Here is a 19,595-nt window from a genome sequence, read left to right as displayed (position 1 = left end):
TGCTGCACCATACAGGGGCCCGCCTGCAGCAAGGCGAGGACCAGATGGAGCAGACGATACCTGCACGGGGCCGTCTGACTCGGCGCTGCTGGGGACTTGGTGTGCAGAAAATGGCAGACTATAAACATTTAAATAATAATACCACAACACATGCTGATTCTTTTCCACCAGGAAGAAGGGGAAGAGAAAAAAAAAAAAAAGCCTTTCTGGGAAAGATAAACCTGAAGAATACTATGGACGAGCAATGAACTTAACTTTTTGAAAATAAAAGCTAAGTCAGATGATTAAAACCGAAAACAAATCTAAGAAGGAGTCCAAAGGGTGGGTGGGAGTAAGGAGTCACAGACGGGAGTGCAGCAAACTGCTCTGTGACTTATGCAGGTTATGCGACTCTCATTGTGCCTCAGTCTCCCCACTGATAAGATGAACAATAAAGCGGACGATGCTGTTCAAAACACAAAGATGAGTTCGTGCCATGATGTAAATAGCCAGCAAAGTCTGGTTACAAAACCCATGGCAGCTGAACTAAGTGTGAACAACCTTGGAGTGTGAATGCTATGCTTTTGGGTGATTGTGCAAGCTCCTTGTCGAATTGAGGACACAATGAACTGGTACCTGGAAATGGATACTGTGAGTTGTGAGCAGTTTCCTCTTTAAATACTGGCAGTCCAGTGGTTAAGACTCCTCACTTTCAATGCAGGGGGCATATGTTTGATCCCTGACTGGAGAACTAAAACCCCACATGAAAGGAGACATGGCCAAAACAACAGCAACAAGAAAAATAAACACTCAGGACTTGCATTCTTGGATTGTTTCAGACTAACTAGAGTAATATAAAATACTGTTTTAATCTTATTTCCTTTTCATCGACTTTCCAATATAAAACTACCCCCCAAAAAGTGAGATACGTCTTAAAGCATCTTAGTTTGCTATAGGTTAAATTCACCCAAAGTGTAAAAAGAAAAAGCCCAATTATTCAATTATTATTACTCCATCCCACATATATTTCTTATCTACTAAAAAGTTTAATAAAAAAAAAGAATTTACCCTTGGTGTAATGTGTCAACCATTCTAGCATTGGAAGCCTCCTGGAAAATAGGATTATTCTTGAATAGAGACTTAATTGATGAATTGAATGTTGCTCGACAAAGAACTCGGCAAAGTGATGAGGGAGAAGAGGCAGTTCCAGCTGATATTAAGACAAAATAACATGACAAAGGGCATCCCAGAAGTGGGAACACACAGATCATTTTCTGCTGCTGAAATGTAAAGCAAGGGAGTGGACTGTGAGCCGGGACAAAGAGAGGGTAGGAAGTCTCCAGGTCAGAGACCACCTTGAAGCCCAGGCTGATGTGTGTAAATGTTGTGGGTAAGGGCACCCCCTGTCAAGCCATCAGCGGGGTGATGAGATCAGATCTGCATTTTAGATTAGCCTCTCAGACAGTCACATGAAGAATGAATTTGTATCTGGTCTCCAGGACTCCACACTGCAATGGTTCTCCTCCTACCTCACCGAGGACTCCTTCTCAGGCTACTTTCCATCTCTCCAACCTGTTAGTCATTGAATGCCCAGGGCTTAATCCCCAGATCGCCTCTCTACCCATCCCTGCATTTTAGTGACATCATTCACCCTAAAGGCTTTAAATATCAATCAAAAACCAGACTTCTCTCAGATTTACAGAACTAATCCACCTGTCTCATTTGAATTCCTGACTCATCTGTCTGACTGCCAGTCCGACATCTCCAGTTATTTCTCTAACTTCACATACCCAAATCCAGATTTTTATTCTTCCCCAAAACCTGTTTCATCTGAAGTCATCTCCCATCTTGGTTTCTGGCAACTCTATTCTTCTGGTTGCTAAGGCCAAAAATCTAGACGTTACTTGGATTCCTCTACTTCTTTCAGAATACATGTTCAGCCTGTCAGAAGATCCTGTCTTTCAAAATACATCAGGAATCTAACACCACTGCACCATCTCCATCACTAAATGCTCTGGTCCAAGTCACCTTCATTCTTTGCCTTGTTATTACAATGGCCTCCTACCTGATTAAAAACTTGAAAACTAAGATCATGGCATCTGGTCCCATCATGGCAAATAGATGGGGAAACAGTGGAAAAAGTGGCAGACTTTATTTTTGGGGTCTCCAAAATCACTGCAGGTGGTGACTACAGCCATGAAATTAAAAGACACTTACGGCTTGGAAGAAAGGAGTAAGCTAGGCAGGAGTAACTTATGACCAACCTAGACAGTATATTAAAATGCAGAGACATTACTTTGCTAACAAAGGTCCATCTAGTCAAGGGTTTGGTTTTTCCAGTAGCCATGTATGGATGTGAGAGCTGGACTATAAAGAAAGCTGAGCACCAAAGAATTGATGCTTTTGAACTGTGGTGTTGAAGAAGACTCTTGAGAGTCCCTTGGACTGCAAGGGGATCCAACCAGTCCATCCTAAAGGATATCAGTCCTGAATATTCATTGGAAGGACTGATGCTGAAGCTGAAACTGCAATACTTTGGCCACCTGATGTGAAGAACTGACTCATTTGAAAAGACCCTGATGCTGGGAAAGATTGAAGGTGGGAGGAAAAGGGGACAACAGAGGATGAGATGGTTGGATGGCCTCACTGACTCTATGGACATGAGTTTGAGTAAACTCTGGGAGTTGGTGATGGACAGGGAGGCCTAGCATGCTGCAGTCCATGGGGTCACAAAGAGTCGGACATGACTGAGTGACTGAACTGAACTGACCTGACCTGATAGCCCTTTGTCCAGATATGGTGAGTGATTCTTTTAGAACTTAAATCTGATCGTGCCACACCTCTCCTCAAAACCAAGAGTGGTTTCCCTTCTCATTCAGAATAAAGCCCAACTTTTCAGCCCTGTAAACCTTTATGATGTGCTCCCCAAACTCTTCTGGAGCCTCAATGACTTCTCCTCTCCCTGTTGCTCCTTCCCTTTCAGCCACTCTGGGCTCCTTGATATCCCCTTGATAAACATCTCCCACCACAACTACGGGCTGCCTTTTCCCTCTCTTATAGATGACTCCAGTTTATAAGGATTAGGTGCAGGCATGCTAAGTTGCTTCAGTCATGTCCAACTCTTTGCAACCCCTTGGACTGTAACCCACCAAGCTCCTCTGTCCCTGGGATTCTCCAGGCAAGAATCCTGGAGTGGGTTTCAGTGCCCTCCTCCCAGGTATCTTCCCCAAGCAAAGATCAAGCCAGCATCTCATGTCTCCTTCTTTGGCAGGTGGATTCGTTACCACTAGCAGCACCTGGTGGTGTTGCCATAAAAAAGAAACTCCCTAAGACCAGACAGTGCAGACGACACGACCCTTATGGCAGAAAGCAAAGAGGAACTCAAGAGCCTCTTGAGGAAAGTGAAAGAGGAAAATGAAAAAGCTGGCTTAAAACTCAACATTCAAAAAATGAAGATCATAGCATCTTGTCCCATCACTTCATGGAAAATAGATGAGAAAACAACGGAAACAGTGACAGATTTTATCTTCTTGGGCTCCAAAATCACTGAAGATGGTGAGTGCAGCCATGAAATCAGAAGATGCTTGCTCTTTGGAAGAAAAGCTATGACAAACCTAGACAGTATATTAAAAAGCAGAGACATTACTTGTCAACAAAGGTCCGTCTAGTCAAAGCTTTGTTTTTTTCAGTAGTCATGTATAGATGTGAGAGTTGGACTATAAAAAAGGCTGAGCACCGAAGAATTGATGCTTTTGAACTGTGGTGTTGGAGAAGACTCTTGAGAGTCCCTTGGACTGCAAGGAGATCCAACCAGTCCATCCAAAAGGAAATCAGTCCTAAATATCCATTGGAGGGACTGATGCTGAAGCTGAAGCTCCAATACTTTGGCCACCTGATGTGAAGAACTGCCTCATTTGAAAAGACCCTGACGCTGGGAAAGACTGAAGGCAGGAGGAAAAGGGGATGACAGAGGATGAGATGGTTGGATGGCATCACTGACCCAATGGGCATGAGTTTGAGTAAACTCTGGGAGTTAGCGATGGACAGGGAGGCCTGGTGTACTGCAGTCTACAGAGTGGCAAAGAGTCGGACACAACTGAAGTGACTGAACTACACTGAACTACCAGACATGAAGAAGGAGCTGACCGGCAGAGCATGAGGCTTGAGCGGTATGACTGGTATCATTATAGAGCCTCTGCAGCCCCAGGAGAGTCCTGAGCCCTCATGACCACACACACGTGGGGGACAAAGCTGGAGCCCATGAGAGGTGGGGGACCAGAAATAATGTCCTTGTACAAAACCACAACTCCCAAAGTACCACCGACAAAGAGAAATGAAAACCAGTGAAACCTGTCCAACAGCCTTGAGAGATAAAAAAGAGAATATGAGCTTGCCCTCAGTGGAAGAACAGTGTATTTCATTAGAAACGTCCACTAGAAACTAAGCCATGACTTCACATAGACTTGGGCTCCCAAATTATATTTCCCTCATTATGAAAGAAAACTCAAATTATGAATCAGTGTTATTAAAATAAAAATGTAGCCCAGGATGGTGACACCCTCCATAGAAACAAGTTGAAAATCATTCAACAGCATCTTCCTCATGAAGATTCCCATTGGAGGTGGAACCAGGACCAACATCTACCTGAGGAGCCTATCTGCACAGTTTCACACATGACGGATTCTACCAGAACACGGGCAACAGGCACAGAAAAAGGACCATTAGCATCTCAAGTACTTGAAATGATAAGACAAGATGCTGAAGGAGGTCATAAACTTGGTGGTTAAAGGATGAAAGAAGGTTCCAAAACTACCTGAAAAGAATGAGTCAATATGCAAAATCGACAAGTGAACTGGAAGAAAGAATCAAGTAGATTGTGCTAATCAAAGTCATAGTAATTAGTATAATTTCAAAAATATTGATAGATAAGAAGTGCCTTTTTATTTCACAGTATGAAAGGGCTACATGCCGAAATTTTGGACTTCTTAGATTTTGAAATATCTAAGGACTGAGCAATGATCCTTTGCAAAGCATCTAACACAAAACACCCAACTCCCCATTTGACTTGCGTATGTCATCTATTTTTATCATGATGGTGACAAAATCTAGTTCAGGTGACTATTTTTGTCCTTTTGCTCATAGGCTGTTGAGTGACTCCCAGAAGAAAAACCAAACAAGATGTGATATCCCAATGTACCACTATCACCCCCTCCCATCCCCTGCCCCTTGAAAAATCATTCAGGATCTAGACCAAAATCTCTATCTTCAGTTCTAGCTGCTCTGACTGCCACTTCCCCAAATCAGAATTTTTCAACTTTCTCTCCACTTCTTCACTTCTTTATCTAAGGCAAGTACCAAATCCATTTATGTATAATCTGCATCCCTCATTAGACTGAAAACTTCCCTGAGCCTGGTACTGACCTGTCTTACCCTGGTACTTGAATAAGCATCAGCTATGGTAGCAGCCCAGTAAGATTTTATCATATTAAACTTAAAAGAGAGGGCTTCCCTGGTGGCACAGTCATAGAGAATCCACCTGCCAATGCAGGAAACACAGGTTCCACCCCTGATCCTGGAAGATCCCACATGACACAGAGCAGCTCGTCTCCTGTGCCGCAACTGTTGAGTCTGTGCTCTAGAGCCGGGGAGCCACAGTTACTGAGCCCACGTGCCGCAACTACTGAAGCCGATGCACTCAGAGACCATGCTCTGAAATGAGAGAAGCCACCGCAATGAGAAGCCCACGCATCGCAACTAAAGAGTGGCCTCCACTTACCACAGCTAGAGAAGAAGCCCACATAGCAAAGAAGACCCAGCACAGCCAAAAAATAATAATTTTTTAAGTTTAAAAAATAAATAAATTGAAAACAGAACACACGTTCATTGCAATTCCAAGTTTACACCATAAAATATTCCAAAATTGGCATAAGGCAAGAAATTAATAAGCTAAAGTAAACTTAGGACAATAAACAAATTATATTCATTTAAGTTTCTGAAGCTTAAAGTGTTCAAGATGGACGCTCAAATTAAAAACATGTGTGGGTGAGAGCTTTTACATATGATCCTCAAATCCTCCCTTCAGAAACTTCTGTCATGGAAAAAATAAAAAATCACTTGGGAAGGTTCTCCAGCTCTGAGGTTGTAAACACGTGAGGGTCTCTAGGTCAGTGGGTCCCATTTGCCTTATGACCACGGGGATGCTCTGAAACAGCTTGGTGTGCAGACCTCCCAGGATGTTAACAGAACGACCCCTCAGGCCAGTCCTCTATTTGCAGCAACATTGTGCGTCCTAGAACTTCTGGAGAATTTACACTTAATATAAAGAAGCAGGGATGAAACTAAAGAAAATTAAAATACGCTGAGCATTTTATGGAATTTAATCACCCCATCCCCCACCAACCTTGTACCCTTGCTCTGAGTGAGTCAGTGAATCTGTCTAGCAAATAAGTCATCCTCGGAGACTGTCTCCTCTGAGTCTGCAAGCCCTCAGTCCTGAGTCTCTGTACAATGCCTGAACCTAAGGCATTCTTGCTGTATACACAGCAATAGCAAGACATCTTCACATCTGACTCTGAAATAACACGTGAGCAGATTAACAAAATGATGTGCATTCACTCAGATTCGCAAGATTCTTCCATATATAGCATATGGCCAGACTTATCCTCAGATAGGTAGTATTAATAATACGTTTTTCTATTCAGGAGCAGATCTCCTTGATTTGAGATGAGACAAACCATGAAAATGTTCTATACCTTATTTCCAAAAATAAAGACTTGGCTCTATTTGATTCAGCTCATATCAGTAATTAATTAGGAGAATAATATAGGCCCATAGAATATTGTATTTAATCCCAACAAAATATAATTTTCAAGGATAACTATTTGATTAGCAAGAGTGAAAGAAGGGTTATTAGCATTGTTATTGAAGCTGCATTTAAAGTCACACAATATGTATTTTTTCTTTAATGCTTCTCAAGTAACACTGCAATTCCTCAAATGGTTCATTACAGAAATAGAGCTTCAGAACACACATTTGTATTTCATTTGTCGGCAAACATTTTAGTTTCCCATAAAGCTAATGAATTTCTTCCAAAACCCTGACTCGCCTTACCAAATACAAATGTCTTCCCCTTGAAGCAATTACTCCCAAATGGTTGATTTATACAGCCTCACAAATCATAAATTTCCAAGCAAATAAATCACTTTGCATTTGGTTTCAACAAAGATAAAATAAAAGATTTTTTTTATAAAGGTGCTGACTAAGAACTTTGTGGAATTTGCTTGAATATTTCATCCTTTAATTAAAATATATATTGATGTGTTTCATTTCCCTGAGAGCAGCAATATGGTAATAAGATCTTAACAGTTCAGATCTATGCCTTTTCATGGTTTGTTTTGCAATTCTATCCTGTATTTTTTTTCTTTCTCTAATCAGTAATCAGTACTTTTTGAGGTTTATGTGTACAGTATGTAATTTGATTTTCTTCCCTGGCGAGTTGTTACAGAGACTGAATACAGAGATTAAAAGTACATATATTTAGAATCAAGAAAAGCATAATATATGTTTTTGCTGCTCTTCAATGATGGGTGTTATACATTAATCAAGGTATCAGGCTTCCAGCAAAGCACTGTCGTTCCCCCAGCTCCAAGGAAATAGAAGCAATTCTCTAATCAGGGTTTCCATGTCAGATGCGGAACCCAGAGGAAGATCAAGAACGTGTGGTCTGTAGTCACAAGTGACTTAACCTCACAGTAAAAGGGCTCCTCTTGGTTCCCAGCCCCAAAGCCTCAGATAAAGGTGTGATAGATACTGAGAAATCTCTTCATGGTGATAATGACATTTCATTCTTGCATTCTGAATTAATTAGTTCTATAGTATACAAGGATTCTTTTCTTTTCTTTTTTTCTGTTTAATGTACCTGTCACTTTAAATGCTGAACCTGGAATCCATCTTTCGTAAAACCCACCTGTTGGGTTGATACCCAGCATTGTTGGCTGGGCACTGTTTGTGTGCTTTCTGATGAATTGCAGTGAAGTGCAATTGCACCTGGGTTGCCATGGCATTAGAACACAGGGTAATTCACCTGGAGGTGAGACACGATAAACAGGTTTCACAGAATCACTGAAGTTTGTAGTAATGGAACCGGCTGAAACCTGAGAGTTTTTTATCTTCAGTCTCCTTGGTTTACAGATGAGAAAACTGAAGAACAGAGAGGTAAGGGGAAAAGATCAAGTTTATCTGATCGATTGGTTAATGGAGCAAAAACAAGAACAAAATTATCCTGGGCACAGAAACTGGGTGATTTTTCATACGGCACAAACCCAAGTGATTTATATCTACCTTTGGACATGTTAGGGATATTTTTCCAGAAAATGTCAGGTTTTGATTTTAAATTTGTAGGGGAGCCAGATTTGTAACCTTCTAATAGAAATACATTTTTAAAAGAAATTAAAAGTGTTTCAAATAATGATCACAGAAGAGTTCTTTTCATATCTCCTTGTATCTGGTTACTTACTCTAAACAAGATATAATGTATGCAATTTCCATGATTCAACAGGAAGAATGTCAGTGTACTGATTTGGAAAGATAAGTGGTGTCATTCTATGTCTGTGAAGAACATGATCTGTGACTGAATCAGATGGTACCACTCTTATTGGCATGAGACTTTCCAATGCACAAAGTGGATTTAGAATCAACATTCCCTTTCATCCTTCCAATGATGGTGATGACTAAGAATGCGTTGGGTGCCACACATTCTTCTAAGTTCTTTTTACTGGGATCTTATTCAGTTGGTACAAATGCTATTATTATTTCCACTTTATAGCTAAAATCTTCCACATATGCCATGATCTGCCTGCTATGCCATTCAAGTTTGAGTCTGATTTGAGCACAAGAGTATTAGTAAGTCTATACCCATATTAACTATTGTTGCCCTGTGCTCAGTCATGTTCAACTCATTGTGACCTTATGGACTGTAGCCCACCAGGCTCCTCTGTCCATGGAATTTTCCAGGAAAGAATACTAGAGGGGGTTGCCATTTCCTACTCCAGTAGATCTTCCTGACCCAGGGATTGAATGCATGTCTCCTATATCTCCTGCATTACCAGGCAGATTCTTTACCACTGTGCCACCTGGGAAGCCATATTAACTATTACTGAGCATAAATAACCGGAGAAGGCAATGGCACCCCACTCCAGTACTCTTGCCTGGAAAATCCCATGGACGGAGGAGCCTGGTAGGCTGCAGTCCATGGGGTCGCTAAGAGGTGGGCGAGACCGAGCAACTTCACTTTCACTTTTCACTTTCATGCATTGGAGAAGGAAATGGCAACCCACTCTGGTGTTCTTGCCTGGAGAATCCCAGGGACAGAGGAGCCTAGTGGGCTGCCATCTATGGGGTTGCACAGAGTCAGACACGACTGAAGCGACTTAACAGCAGAACATAAATAAGGGAAATCCAGAAGCTTCACATTGGAGCTTACAAGGAGCCTTCACTCTAACAGTTATATTTGCTAACAAAGTTTCCCAGCTAGGATGGATGGCTGATATCAGTTCAGTTTAGGTCTGTCGCTCAGTTGTGTCCGACTCTTTGTGACCCCATGAACTGCAGCACTCCAGGCCTCCCTGTCCATCACCAACTCCCAGAGTTTACTCAAATTCATGTCCATCGAGTCAGTGATGCCATCCAATCATCTCATCCTCTGTTGTCCCCTTCTCTTCCCACCTTCAATCTTTCCCAGAATCAGGATCCTTGCAAATGAGTCATTTCTTCACATCAGGTGCCCAAAGTGTTGGAGTTCCAGCTTCAGCATCAGTCCTTCCAATGAATATTCAGGACTGATATCCTTTAGGATGGACTGGTTGGATCTTCTTGCAGTCCAAGGGACTCTCAAGAGTCTTCTTCAACACCACAGTTCAAAAGCGTTAATTCTTCGGTGCTCAGCTTTCTTTATAGTCCAACTCTCACATTCATACATGACTACTGGAAAAACCATAGCTTTGACTAGACAGACCTTTATTGGCAAAGTAATGTCTCTGCTTTTTAATATGCTGTCTAGGTTAGTCATAACTTTTCTTCCAAGGAGTAAGTGTCTTTTAATTTCATGGCTGTAGTCACCATCTACAGTGATTTTGGAGTCCAATAAAATAAAACCTCTCACTGTTTCCATTGTTTCCCCATCTATGTTTCATGAAGTGATGGAACCAGATGCCATGATCTTAGTTTTCTGAATGTTGAGTTTTAACCCAGCTTTTTCACTCTCCTCTTTCACTTTCATCAAGAGGCTGTTTAGTTCTTCTTCACTTTTTGCCATAAGGGTGGTGTCATCTGCGTATCTGAGGTTATTGATATTTCTCTCAGCAATCTTGATTCCAGCTTGTGCTTCATCCAGCCCAGCGTTTCTCATGATGTACTCTGCATATAATTTAAATAAGCAGGGTGACAATATACAGCCTTGACATTCTCCTTTCCCAATTAGAAACCAGTCTGTTGTTCCATGTCCAGTTCTAACTGTTGCTTCCTGACCTGCATGCAGATTTCTCAAGAGGCAGATCAGATGGTCTGGTATTCCCATCTCTTTAAGAATTTTCCACAGTTGGTTGTGATCCACACAGTCAAAGGCTTTGACGTTGTTAACAAAGTGGAAGTAGATATTTTTCTGGAACTCCCTTGCTTTCTCAATGATCCAATGAATGTTGGCAATTTGATCTGTGTTGTGGCTGCCATCACAACAATGAAAAACATCTCGATCAAAGGGCCCAGGTAACCATCACTGACTGGGCCAAATAGGATTCTGAGTCCAATGGAGATGATGCCAGCTGCTCAGTATTAACTCTGAGGAAGAGGATGGACCCAAGCGTAAGATTTATTAATAAAATTTGAACACTGGTGTATCTACAATAAAACTGTGGCCTTGGCCCTCAGAACTGAACTGAACTTGTGAGTTTAAAAGGAGGAGTTGGAAGCTGGGAGTTAAATTCTCCCTCAGAGACCACTTTAATAAAGCCAATTTTTTTGAGCCTGAAATCCTTTTAGAATATTTTTCATGCCAGGTGCTAAAGACAGATCATTAAATACTAGGAATTGCCCTGTCTTTTTGTCCTGAAGTACTTCTAAATGGAGAGTTTGGTCAAATTGAAAGTCCCCTGTATTATCTTTGGTGAAATTACAATTGATGACATTGAGCTACTTTTTTTATTTTATTTTATTTTATTTTTAAACTTTACATAATTGTATTAGTTTAAGCTTCCCAGGTGGCACAGTGGTCACGAATCTGCCTGACAACACAGGAGATGCAAGAGAAGTGGGTTCAACATCTGGGTCAGGCATCCAGCCTGGCTAAGATGTAAAAGGTCAGCAACTGGCCGAGTGTGTCCCTTAGAACCTCCTGTTTCACGCCAGCTGACCAGAAGAGGACCGTTTCTGACCACAGACCTAACAATCTGCCTTTTCTCACTGAGGCATTTTTAAAGACTTCAGCTTTTAAGTCAACTCTCAGGAAGGCAGACGGGATGCAGGGAAAACAGACATCCTACAGTTTTCAGATGGTGGCCTGAGGCTGTTTGTCCAAGGAGGGGCAGCAGGCTGATGAGACCTTCAACTTTTCAGTTCTTGGGATTGATTTTGTTAAACAGTTGGCATTTATAGACATTCTCTCTATGGACTGTTCTCTTTTCAATGATGTTCTTGACAATATAAGGCAGGACAAATTCAGGTCGGGTGCACAAAATTTCACCAGAATAATTCCAATCAGAACAAAGACTTCCACAAGTGAAATATGGCTTTCCTGGTACAAAATAAAGTGTCAAAGCTTCAGCAAAAATCAAAGCAGAGACCCCACATAGGACTCATCTCTACTGTAGGCCGGGGACCTCAAGAGGAAGAGATGAACAAAGTCTGGAGAAACACCCACACAAGTGCTTTGCATCAAGAGTTGTGGTCCAAGTCTCAGCTGGGGAGATGCAGCTGGGTTTTGCTGAATTCTCCAAATGATGGAACATGCCTTCCGCAAACAAAGCAACCTGTTGTGATAGAGCTGAGTTTTATTGATGTAGTGAGGGACAACTATATAGACAACTAGTCATTCTTTTATTTTTTATTAAGGAACATGAATGCCCAACTTTGACTGCTGATGGGTTAGGCTCAGACATTCTTAAGAATGTAGGGAGGACAGAAGGAGGGGACCCTTGGCATAGGCTGATATTTTAAGACAGGGTCCATGTGAGTGAATTGAGGTTCTGAAGAAGAAAGAGTAGTGTAGTCAAGTTATGCTTGACTGTTTTTGCAGCGGTATAACTGGTGGGCAACTCAGTCCCTCCAGTTTCTGGTTATCGGGACAAGCCTCACCTTGTCCCCCAGTGCACAGCCCTTCTGGGGATCTGCAGGTGGTGCTGTCAGAATGTGAGGCAGGGGCTCTGTGCCCTGTAAATGTCCCCTTTCTCTCCTGGCATCTAACACAGGGCTGGACAGAGCTGCAATAGATTATTTGGCCAGGTGCACTGACCAGGCCCCTCTTTGGAGTTAGACTTAGAGCCTGTTTCTAACTACACAGTTGAAGGGGTCAGTATTTGGCCTTCTCTCCCACCCCTTGGGGGGTCCCTGCCCCCGAGTCCTTGCTGGGAGCTGGTGTTGCTTCTGTGCCGTTCCTCCCACCTCGCTGCATGCAGGTGACAGGGTGCCTCCCAGCTATTGCCACCACGCCCCCTTCCTCTGTTTCAGCTCCAGTCCCCACCAGTCACAGAGACATCTTCCCCTAGCACTACAGACCCTCACCACAGGAAGACACACGAGTGCTCCAGTAAAATGCTTACTGTGTTTTACAATCAGGTCAGTTATTTTTCAACACAGGTGCATTTAATGGATTAGAGCCACATGCTCCAAAAATGAACCAGGCCATCCCTTCTGATCTGAAAGGAACCAGCCATGCTTCAAGATGACATCAATAAGACTTGCTCAGCAAAGTACTAGAATGGCGTGGCTTATTGCTAGGATATAAGCAACATGGGCTGGAGGGATGGAAAAGAGGCGGATCACAGACTGTAAACAGGACCCAGTTGTAGCAATGACCTCAAAGGCTTATATTCAACACACCGAGTCCAAAGGAGGAGATAGTCACAGTATTCGTGGGAAACCATGTCATGTGTGGGGACACAGCCAAGGAGCTCAGGTGACAGGTGGACCCTGAATCACCTTCAGTATCTGGCCCAGAATGTAGCTTGTAGTTGGCAGGCAATAAATCTGTGGATTAAGGACAAGCAAGCAGACCTCAGCCACCTAGGGAGAAGTTTGACAAGTGCTGTGCAGGTCATCAAAGGTCAGTAGGAGGACCTGGGAATGAGGCAGATACTGAAGTGTTAGGTATGCACTCCGATGGTAGTCTGGGAGAGAGCCTAGGTAGCTGAGGGGATGCTAGAGAGAGGCTAAGACTCAGACAGTAGTAGGTAGACAGGCTTCTCTCAGTCACACCAGGTAATAGACTTTAACACGGATTCCAGGGCCTCCCTCCTGGTCAGACCTTCTTGACTGGTCAGGAGAACAAAGTGTGACCAAGTCTTCAGGTAGCAGGCATTACTGATTACAGACTGCATTGGAGGGCCAAGGAAGGTAAGAATTGGCATTTTTGTGCTATCATCCTTTCTTGAAGAAGCCCAGCTAAAATGGAAGGGATGCCACTGATGGGTGCTAAAGGGGCTTGTTCTTTTCCAGTGTTTCCATTTCAACTCAGTTGCAAGGTCTTCCCCTCCAGTGAACACTCCATCAGGTATGTCACCGCGTCTTTGAACACACCATTGTCTTCGAGGTTTATGTGTAGGGGAGGTGTTCTCATGGGTAATTGGATGGGAGTTGAGCAAAGGCACGTGGCCCCTGGGTATTTCTTCCATTTAAAGAACCAGTATTTCTTTAAAAAAAAAAAGTTTTTTATTTTGTATTGGGGTATAGCTGATTAACAATGTTGTGATAGTTTCAGGTGAATGGCAAAGTGAGTCAGCCATATACATATATCCGTTCTCCTGCAACCCCCCTCCCATCCACGCTGCCACATAACATTGAGCAGAGTTCCCTGTGCTATGCAGTAGGTCCTTGTTGGTTACCCATTTTAAATATAGCAGTGTGTACATGTCCATTCGAAACTCCGTAACTATCCCTTCCCTTTGGCAACCCTAAGTTTGTTCTCTAAGTCTATGAGTCTCTTTCTGTTATGTAAGTGAGTTCATTTGCACCATTTATTTTTAGATTCCACACATAAGGGGCATCATCTTATATTTCTCTGTAGAGAATGGGCATTTCTGGAGCTGGTGATGTACAAAAAAATTTACAATACCTTGCAAGTAACTTTGAAGTGTTAGTGGTATGTCAGCTGGGATTTATGGTTGCCTGCAACAGAAAACCTTAAACTTGGTGTCTTAAACCCATGAAATTTAATGTTTCCATGACCAAGACGTAGTCCAGGGTTGATATGGTGGTTCTCCATCATCTTCAAAGACGAGATACCTGTAAACCATCGCTCTGCCTTCTCAAAGGTGCCTTCCCCATCCTCATGGTATAGGAAGTATGTGGGGGACAAGATGGGAGAAGGAGCTTCCCTCCATAGGCCATAACCCCGAAATCACACAGACCACGTGTTTGTGCCCCACTGTGTGTGCGTGTGTGTTCAGTCACTCAGCCATGTCTGATGCTTTCTGACCCCATGGACTGTAGCCTGCCAGACTCCTCTGTCCATTAGCCAGAGTTTAGTAACATGGCCATCTGCACTGGGAGAAGGCTGGGAAATAGGGAGATTTCGTGGAACATACTGGTATTAGGCATTCTGATTTTTCAGAAGGGCATGAACAGGTGTCATGTTGTCCTTCAGTGGCTCTCTGCCACAGCAACATTTTCCTGTACCAACAACTCTGGGATTCTTTTCCAAGTCCACAATGAACACAGGATTCCACCGTCTTAAAACTGACATCACTCTCAACTGCTTTGCTACAAGGAGCAAAACAAAGCAGAAAATAAAAACGAAAAGAGCACACAATAAACAACAGAATGGTAAATAAAAACCTGACATACAGTATCCCACAAAAATAGGAAATGTTTTCCTTCGAAACCTACACTCACCCACCAACACACCTCCTTCAAATTTAGTTGCATTAAACAAAAACAGAGTCGAGCTCTGTTGTGATTTTTGAGTCCATATTGACACGCACCAGAATTCCACAGAGGAGCAGGAATGGGTAAACGGCATCACGGGGTCAGCTCAGCACTTTATCCACTGAGAATTCAAGCTCTGGCTGAGCCACTGAGAGATGCTTCCCAGAGTCTCGGCCGGAAGGGGAAGAACCAGGTCCTGGAGAGGGCCTCGTGGTTCTCTTTGCCACTTGGATGTGAAGCTGGATTGGCAGCTGGATGGATTGAGGCCTGTCACAGCTTAATGGGAGAGGATGACAGAGTGGTTGTGAGCACCGTGTCATATGTGCAGTATGGCTGGGGCCAGAGGTCTGGGAGATGGAGAGTGAGGGGCCATCTGTCACCCAAGGCAAGGATGTTCTCCAACCTGAGGCTGCGCGAGACACCTAGGTCTCCACCTGATGGTAGACAGCCTGTTTCTTTATTCAGGAGAAAAATAACCAGGGCTGGATGCCAGGGAGGAGGCCCTGGCTGCCCACCATCAACCGCAGGGAAGCTCATTAGCTTAATCTTCAAGCACTTGCCATTGAAAACAGGGCAGCTCCAGGACGATCAGAAAGGCCCTGGCTCAAGGGCCCCCCACTCAGCTCCCTGGGGTCAGGAAAGCCAAGCCGGGGACCCCGCCCTGGGGTCTGGCTCAGGCGGCCCATACTTCTCTGATCACTGGGGCTCAGGGAGCACGCTCCCTGCTCCGAACTCTGAGCAGTGGTTCTGTGCACTGGTGGCCTTACCTTTGAAACACCCTGCCTTACCCCATTCCAGTGATTTTTCTGTGCATCCTCCAACTGTATAATTCAAACGTAAGCCTATCGTAGCTCTTTGAAAAGCCTGCCGAACTGGAGTGTATTTGGCACACGGTCCTTGTTTGCTTCAGAGAGTTGTATGAGCAGTTGGATGAACCATCACGTTTGATACCTGCCGTCTTCAATCCAAATCTACAAAAAATCTTTTGAAGCTGTCTCTTGGTTGCCTGGGTGAGAACTAGCTCAGCTGCAGCTCTGGTCAACCACCAGCCAGCTATGGTTTGGGGGTCCTGCAGCCCTACCCAGGCATTTCCCTTAGTCTTTGAGATGGGCCCACTGCAGGATATCACCAGGAAGAAAGAGTCCCCAACACTGAATACAAGTTGATACTGGCACTTTCTTGCAGTTTCTTTAGCATTCCAGAACCTGCCTCATCAGTGCATGAAAGTGTAGTACTAGTCACCCAGTCATATACAACTCTTTGCAACCCCATGGACTGTAGCCTGCCAGCCTCCTCTGTCCATGAGGTTCTCCGGGCAGGAATCCTGGAGTGGGTAGCCATCCCCTTCTCCAAGGGATCTTCCCGACCCGGGGATTTAACCTGAGTCTCCTGCATTACAGGCAAATTCTTTACTGTCTGGGACATCAGGGAAGCCCCCATCAATGTACGACCCTGATTAATTTGACCAGTAAAGTTTCAACCACTTCTGATGTTATCATGATGGTGAAACTATAGTTCACAGGAAGCCCAGAGCAGTCTCTGGTGCATCAGCTGTGCTCCCACATCTAAATTCAACCCAAATTCTTCTTGCCCCCAAAGCTCATATTCCTGGTAAACAATGAGGTCACTTTCTCATGTCCAGTTTTCATCCAACCTAGCTCCCCTCATGTGTATAAGAAGATTCCACAGCAAGAACTGGGGCTAAACTTGAGAGAAATTGGGGGAAGGAGTAGCTGTCATCATCGCGCACCAGAAAATACCGTGATAAAAAATGTCGTAGCCTCAGAAGACTTCAGTGGGGTGCTTCTTTGCTGAGCGTTCATACGGCACGGCAGCCTGAGTTTCTGTCTGAACACAGATGGTCAGGTTGAGATGAAACATCAGACTGGCAAGAGTTCATCTTTCTGTTCTGTGAGATTCTGTTGCTGTGTGTCCAAGGAGATTTATGGTTTCCTCCAAAGGGCCAACATGCTTACACCTTTCCAAAATAAGATTCTTTCAAAGCAGCCAATAGTTTTAGTGATGGACATGCAGGACAAGGGGCCCCTGAATGCTCAAGCCCTTCGGCCAGCAAGGACCGTCTGCCCTGTGGTTTGCTGGGGTCTCACTGTTCCTGGGGAATCTAGTGAATAAATAGGTGCTGGGGACACCCATTTAGAAAACAGATTTTCTACCTGGGTCTTCCCATCTGTCAGCTCATGAAATGGTCTCACATGACACAGACTGGATGGAGGGGACCAGGTACCTGGAGCATTGACCAAGCACAGATCAAAACCCAAACATTATTGCTATTTTGTGTGTGTGTTTTTCATTCTTCAGAGTGGGGACAGATTTCCTTTTCTAAATACATGTTTCTTGGGGAGAGGAGTGGTTTGGGGGAGAAGAAGATTTTGTAGAGATGAAATAATGGCAAAGTGCTATGCTTAGTCATTCAGTTGTGTCTGACTCTTTGTAACCCCATGGACCGTAACAAACCAGGCTCCTCTGTCCATGGGATTTCCCAGGAAAGAAGCTGGAGTAGGTGGCCATGCTCTCTTCCAAGGGATCTTCCCAACCCAGAGATTGAACCCAGGTCTCCCCCAATTTTCTTTAACAGCAGGAATATGTTGAGATATTACAAGACCATCATACAGTAGAGGGAAGATTTTGTTTTCCTTAGAAATCAGTGTAAGGACTGACGTGGAGATGTAATAAGGAGGATCTCTTAGTAGGTGGCTCAACGGGTAAAGAATCTGCCTGCAATGCAGGAGACACAGGTGACATGGGTTTGATCCCTGGGTCAGGAAGATCCCCTGGAGGAGGGCATGGCAGCCCACTCCAGTATTCTTGCCTGGACAATCTCATGGACAGAGGAGCCTGACAGGCTACAGTCCATGGGGTCGTAAAGAGGCGGACATGACTGAGTCCACACTCATGCGCACTTAGTAAAATAAATAATAATAATAAACTTTCCCAAAGTGAAGCTTTAGTGGGTTAAGTAAACATCATGCAGAGGCTGAGGTTCCCTGACTCCTGGGTGAGGGTCACTGTCTGCAGGCCTCATGGAAAGGAGCCCTGTGTGGAGTAGAGTCTGAACTCCAGATTCAGTGCAGTCTTCTCTCCTCTACAGGTCTGTAGAGTTGTGTCCACATGTGGAAGTGAATGGGCAAGACGTTTCAAGGCACAGGCCTGCTGCCCTGGACAGAATCTAGACCACACACCCATCAGGCCAGCATTATTGTTAACACGCCAACTCGGGAGAGAAATCCAGGGGAACTAGCCAACACACATAGAACACGGACTCTGTCATCAGCTTATGTCCATGCACGGGCTCATTCATATCCAACTTTGCAACCCCATGGACTATAGCCTGCCAGGCTCCTCCGTCCATGGGATTTTCCAGGCAAGAATACTGAAGTGGGTTGTCACTTCTTCCTCCTGGGGATCTTCCCGACCCAGGGATCAAACCTGCATCTGCATCGGCAGGCAGATTCTTTACCATTGTGCCACCTGGATGAGCACTTAAAAGCTTACTTACCCATTATTGCAGAGACTGGCTCAGGTTACAGAACTAATAAGAAGAGGACCTAGAATTTGACCTCAGGATGTAAGACCCCCAAAATTTATGCTCCCATGTTTTTCCTACACAGCCCAATAGAGGGATCTTTGAACCACACATTAGACCATCTTTTCTAGAGTCCTTGGTGTCATCACTCACCCACCAGAGAAGCAGCCAGAAGCTGCGCTTCGGGGCCTAGGGTGTCCCTGATACTTGGTACACAGCTACTGATGGGCAGAAGGGGGAGTGTGCAGGGGTGTGTCCAGAAAATATGTCACTGCGGCTCCACACAGAAGATCTCTCATTATCCGCGGGGTCTTCATCCTGGGGGTCAGGACAGCTGCGTCCCACTGCCCAGTCTCCCGTAACTAGCCCCTTAGTCATAGAAAAAGCAGTGACCTTTCTGAGTAGAGTATTCTCCTTTGGTGGAAGCAATTAGACGGGCACCACCCGGTTGTGTTGGTGATTTAACTGAGGCAGAGCTGCTGGGAGAGTCCCTTTAGTGGGCCCCATGGATCAGTGAGAGGAACTCTGCTTACTTAATCCTCCCGACTTTGTCAAGCCTGCCTTTGCCCACAAAGAAGCTAGCAATGAGAAAGATGAAAACAATTTGCTTGATAGCTTTTTCCTTTTTTCGCCTAAGTCTATCTACTGACTCCACAAGAGAAAAAGACCTCAGAGCGCACGTCTGCATCCTCTCTGGTACCCACCACAGTATTTAGCTCTAGGAGTCACATCACTTGTTAATCAGTCAAAACATAATGAACAAATAAACGTAAAATTACAGCAATGACCGTAAATGGTTCATGATCCTTCAGTAGAGTGGTCCCCAACCTTTTTGGCAACACGGACAGTTTCACGGAAGACAATTTTTCCAGGGACCGAGGGGGTAGGTGATGGTTTGGGGATGATTCGAGTGAACTGTATTTATAGTGCACTTTATTTC

The sequence above is a fragment of the Bos mutus genome, chromosome 11 (genome assembly GCF_027580195.1).
Source record: "Bos mutus isolate GX-2022 chromosome 11, NWIPB_WYAK_1.1, whole genome shotgun sequence".
NCBI lineage: Eukaryota > Metazoa > Chordata > Mammalia > Artiodactyla > Bovidae > Bos > Bos mutus.
Note: the sequence above shows the minus strand (reverse complement) of the source record.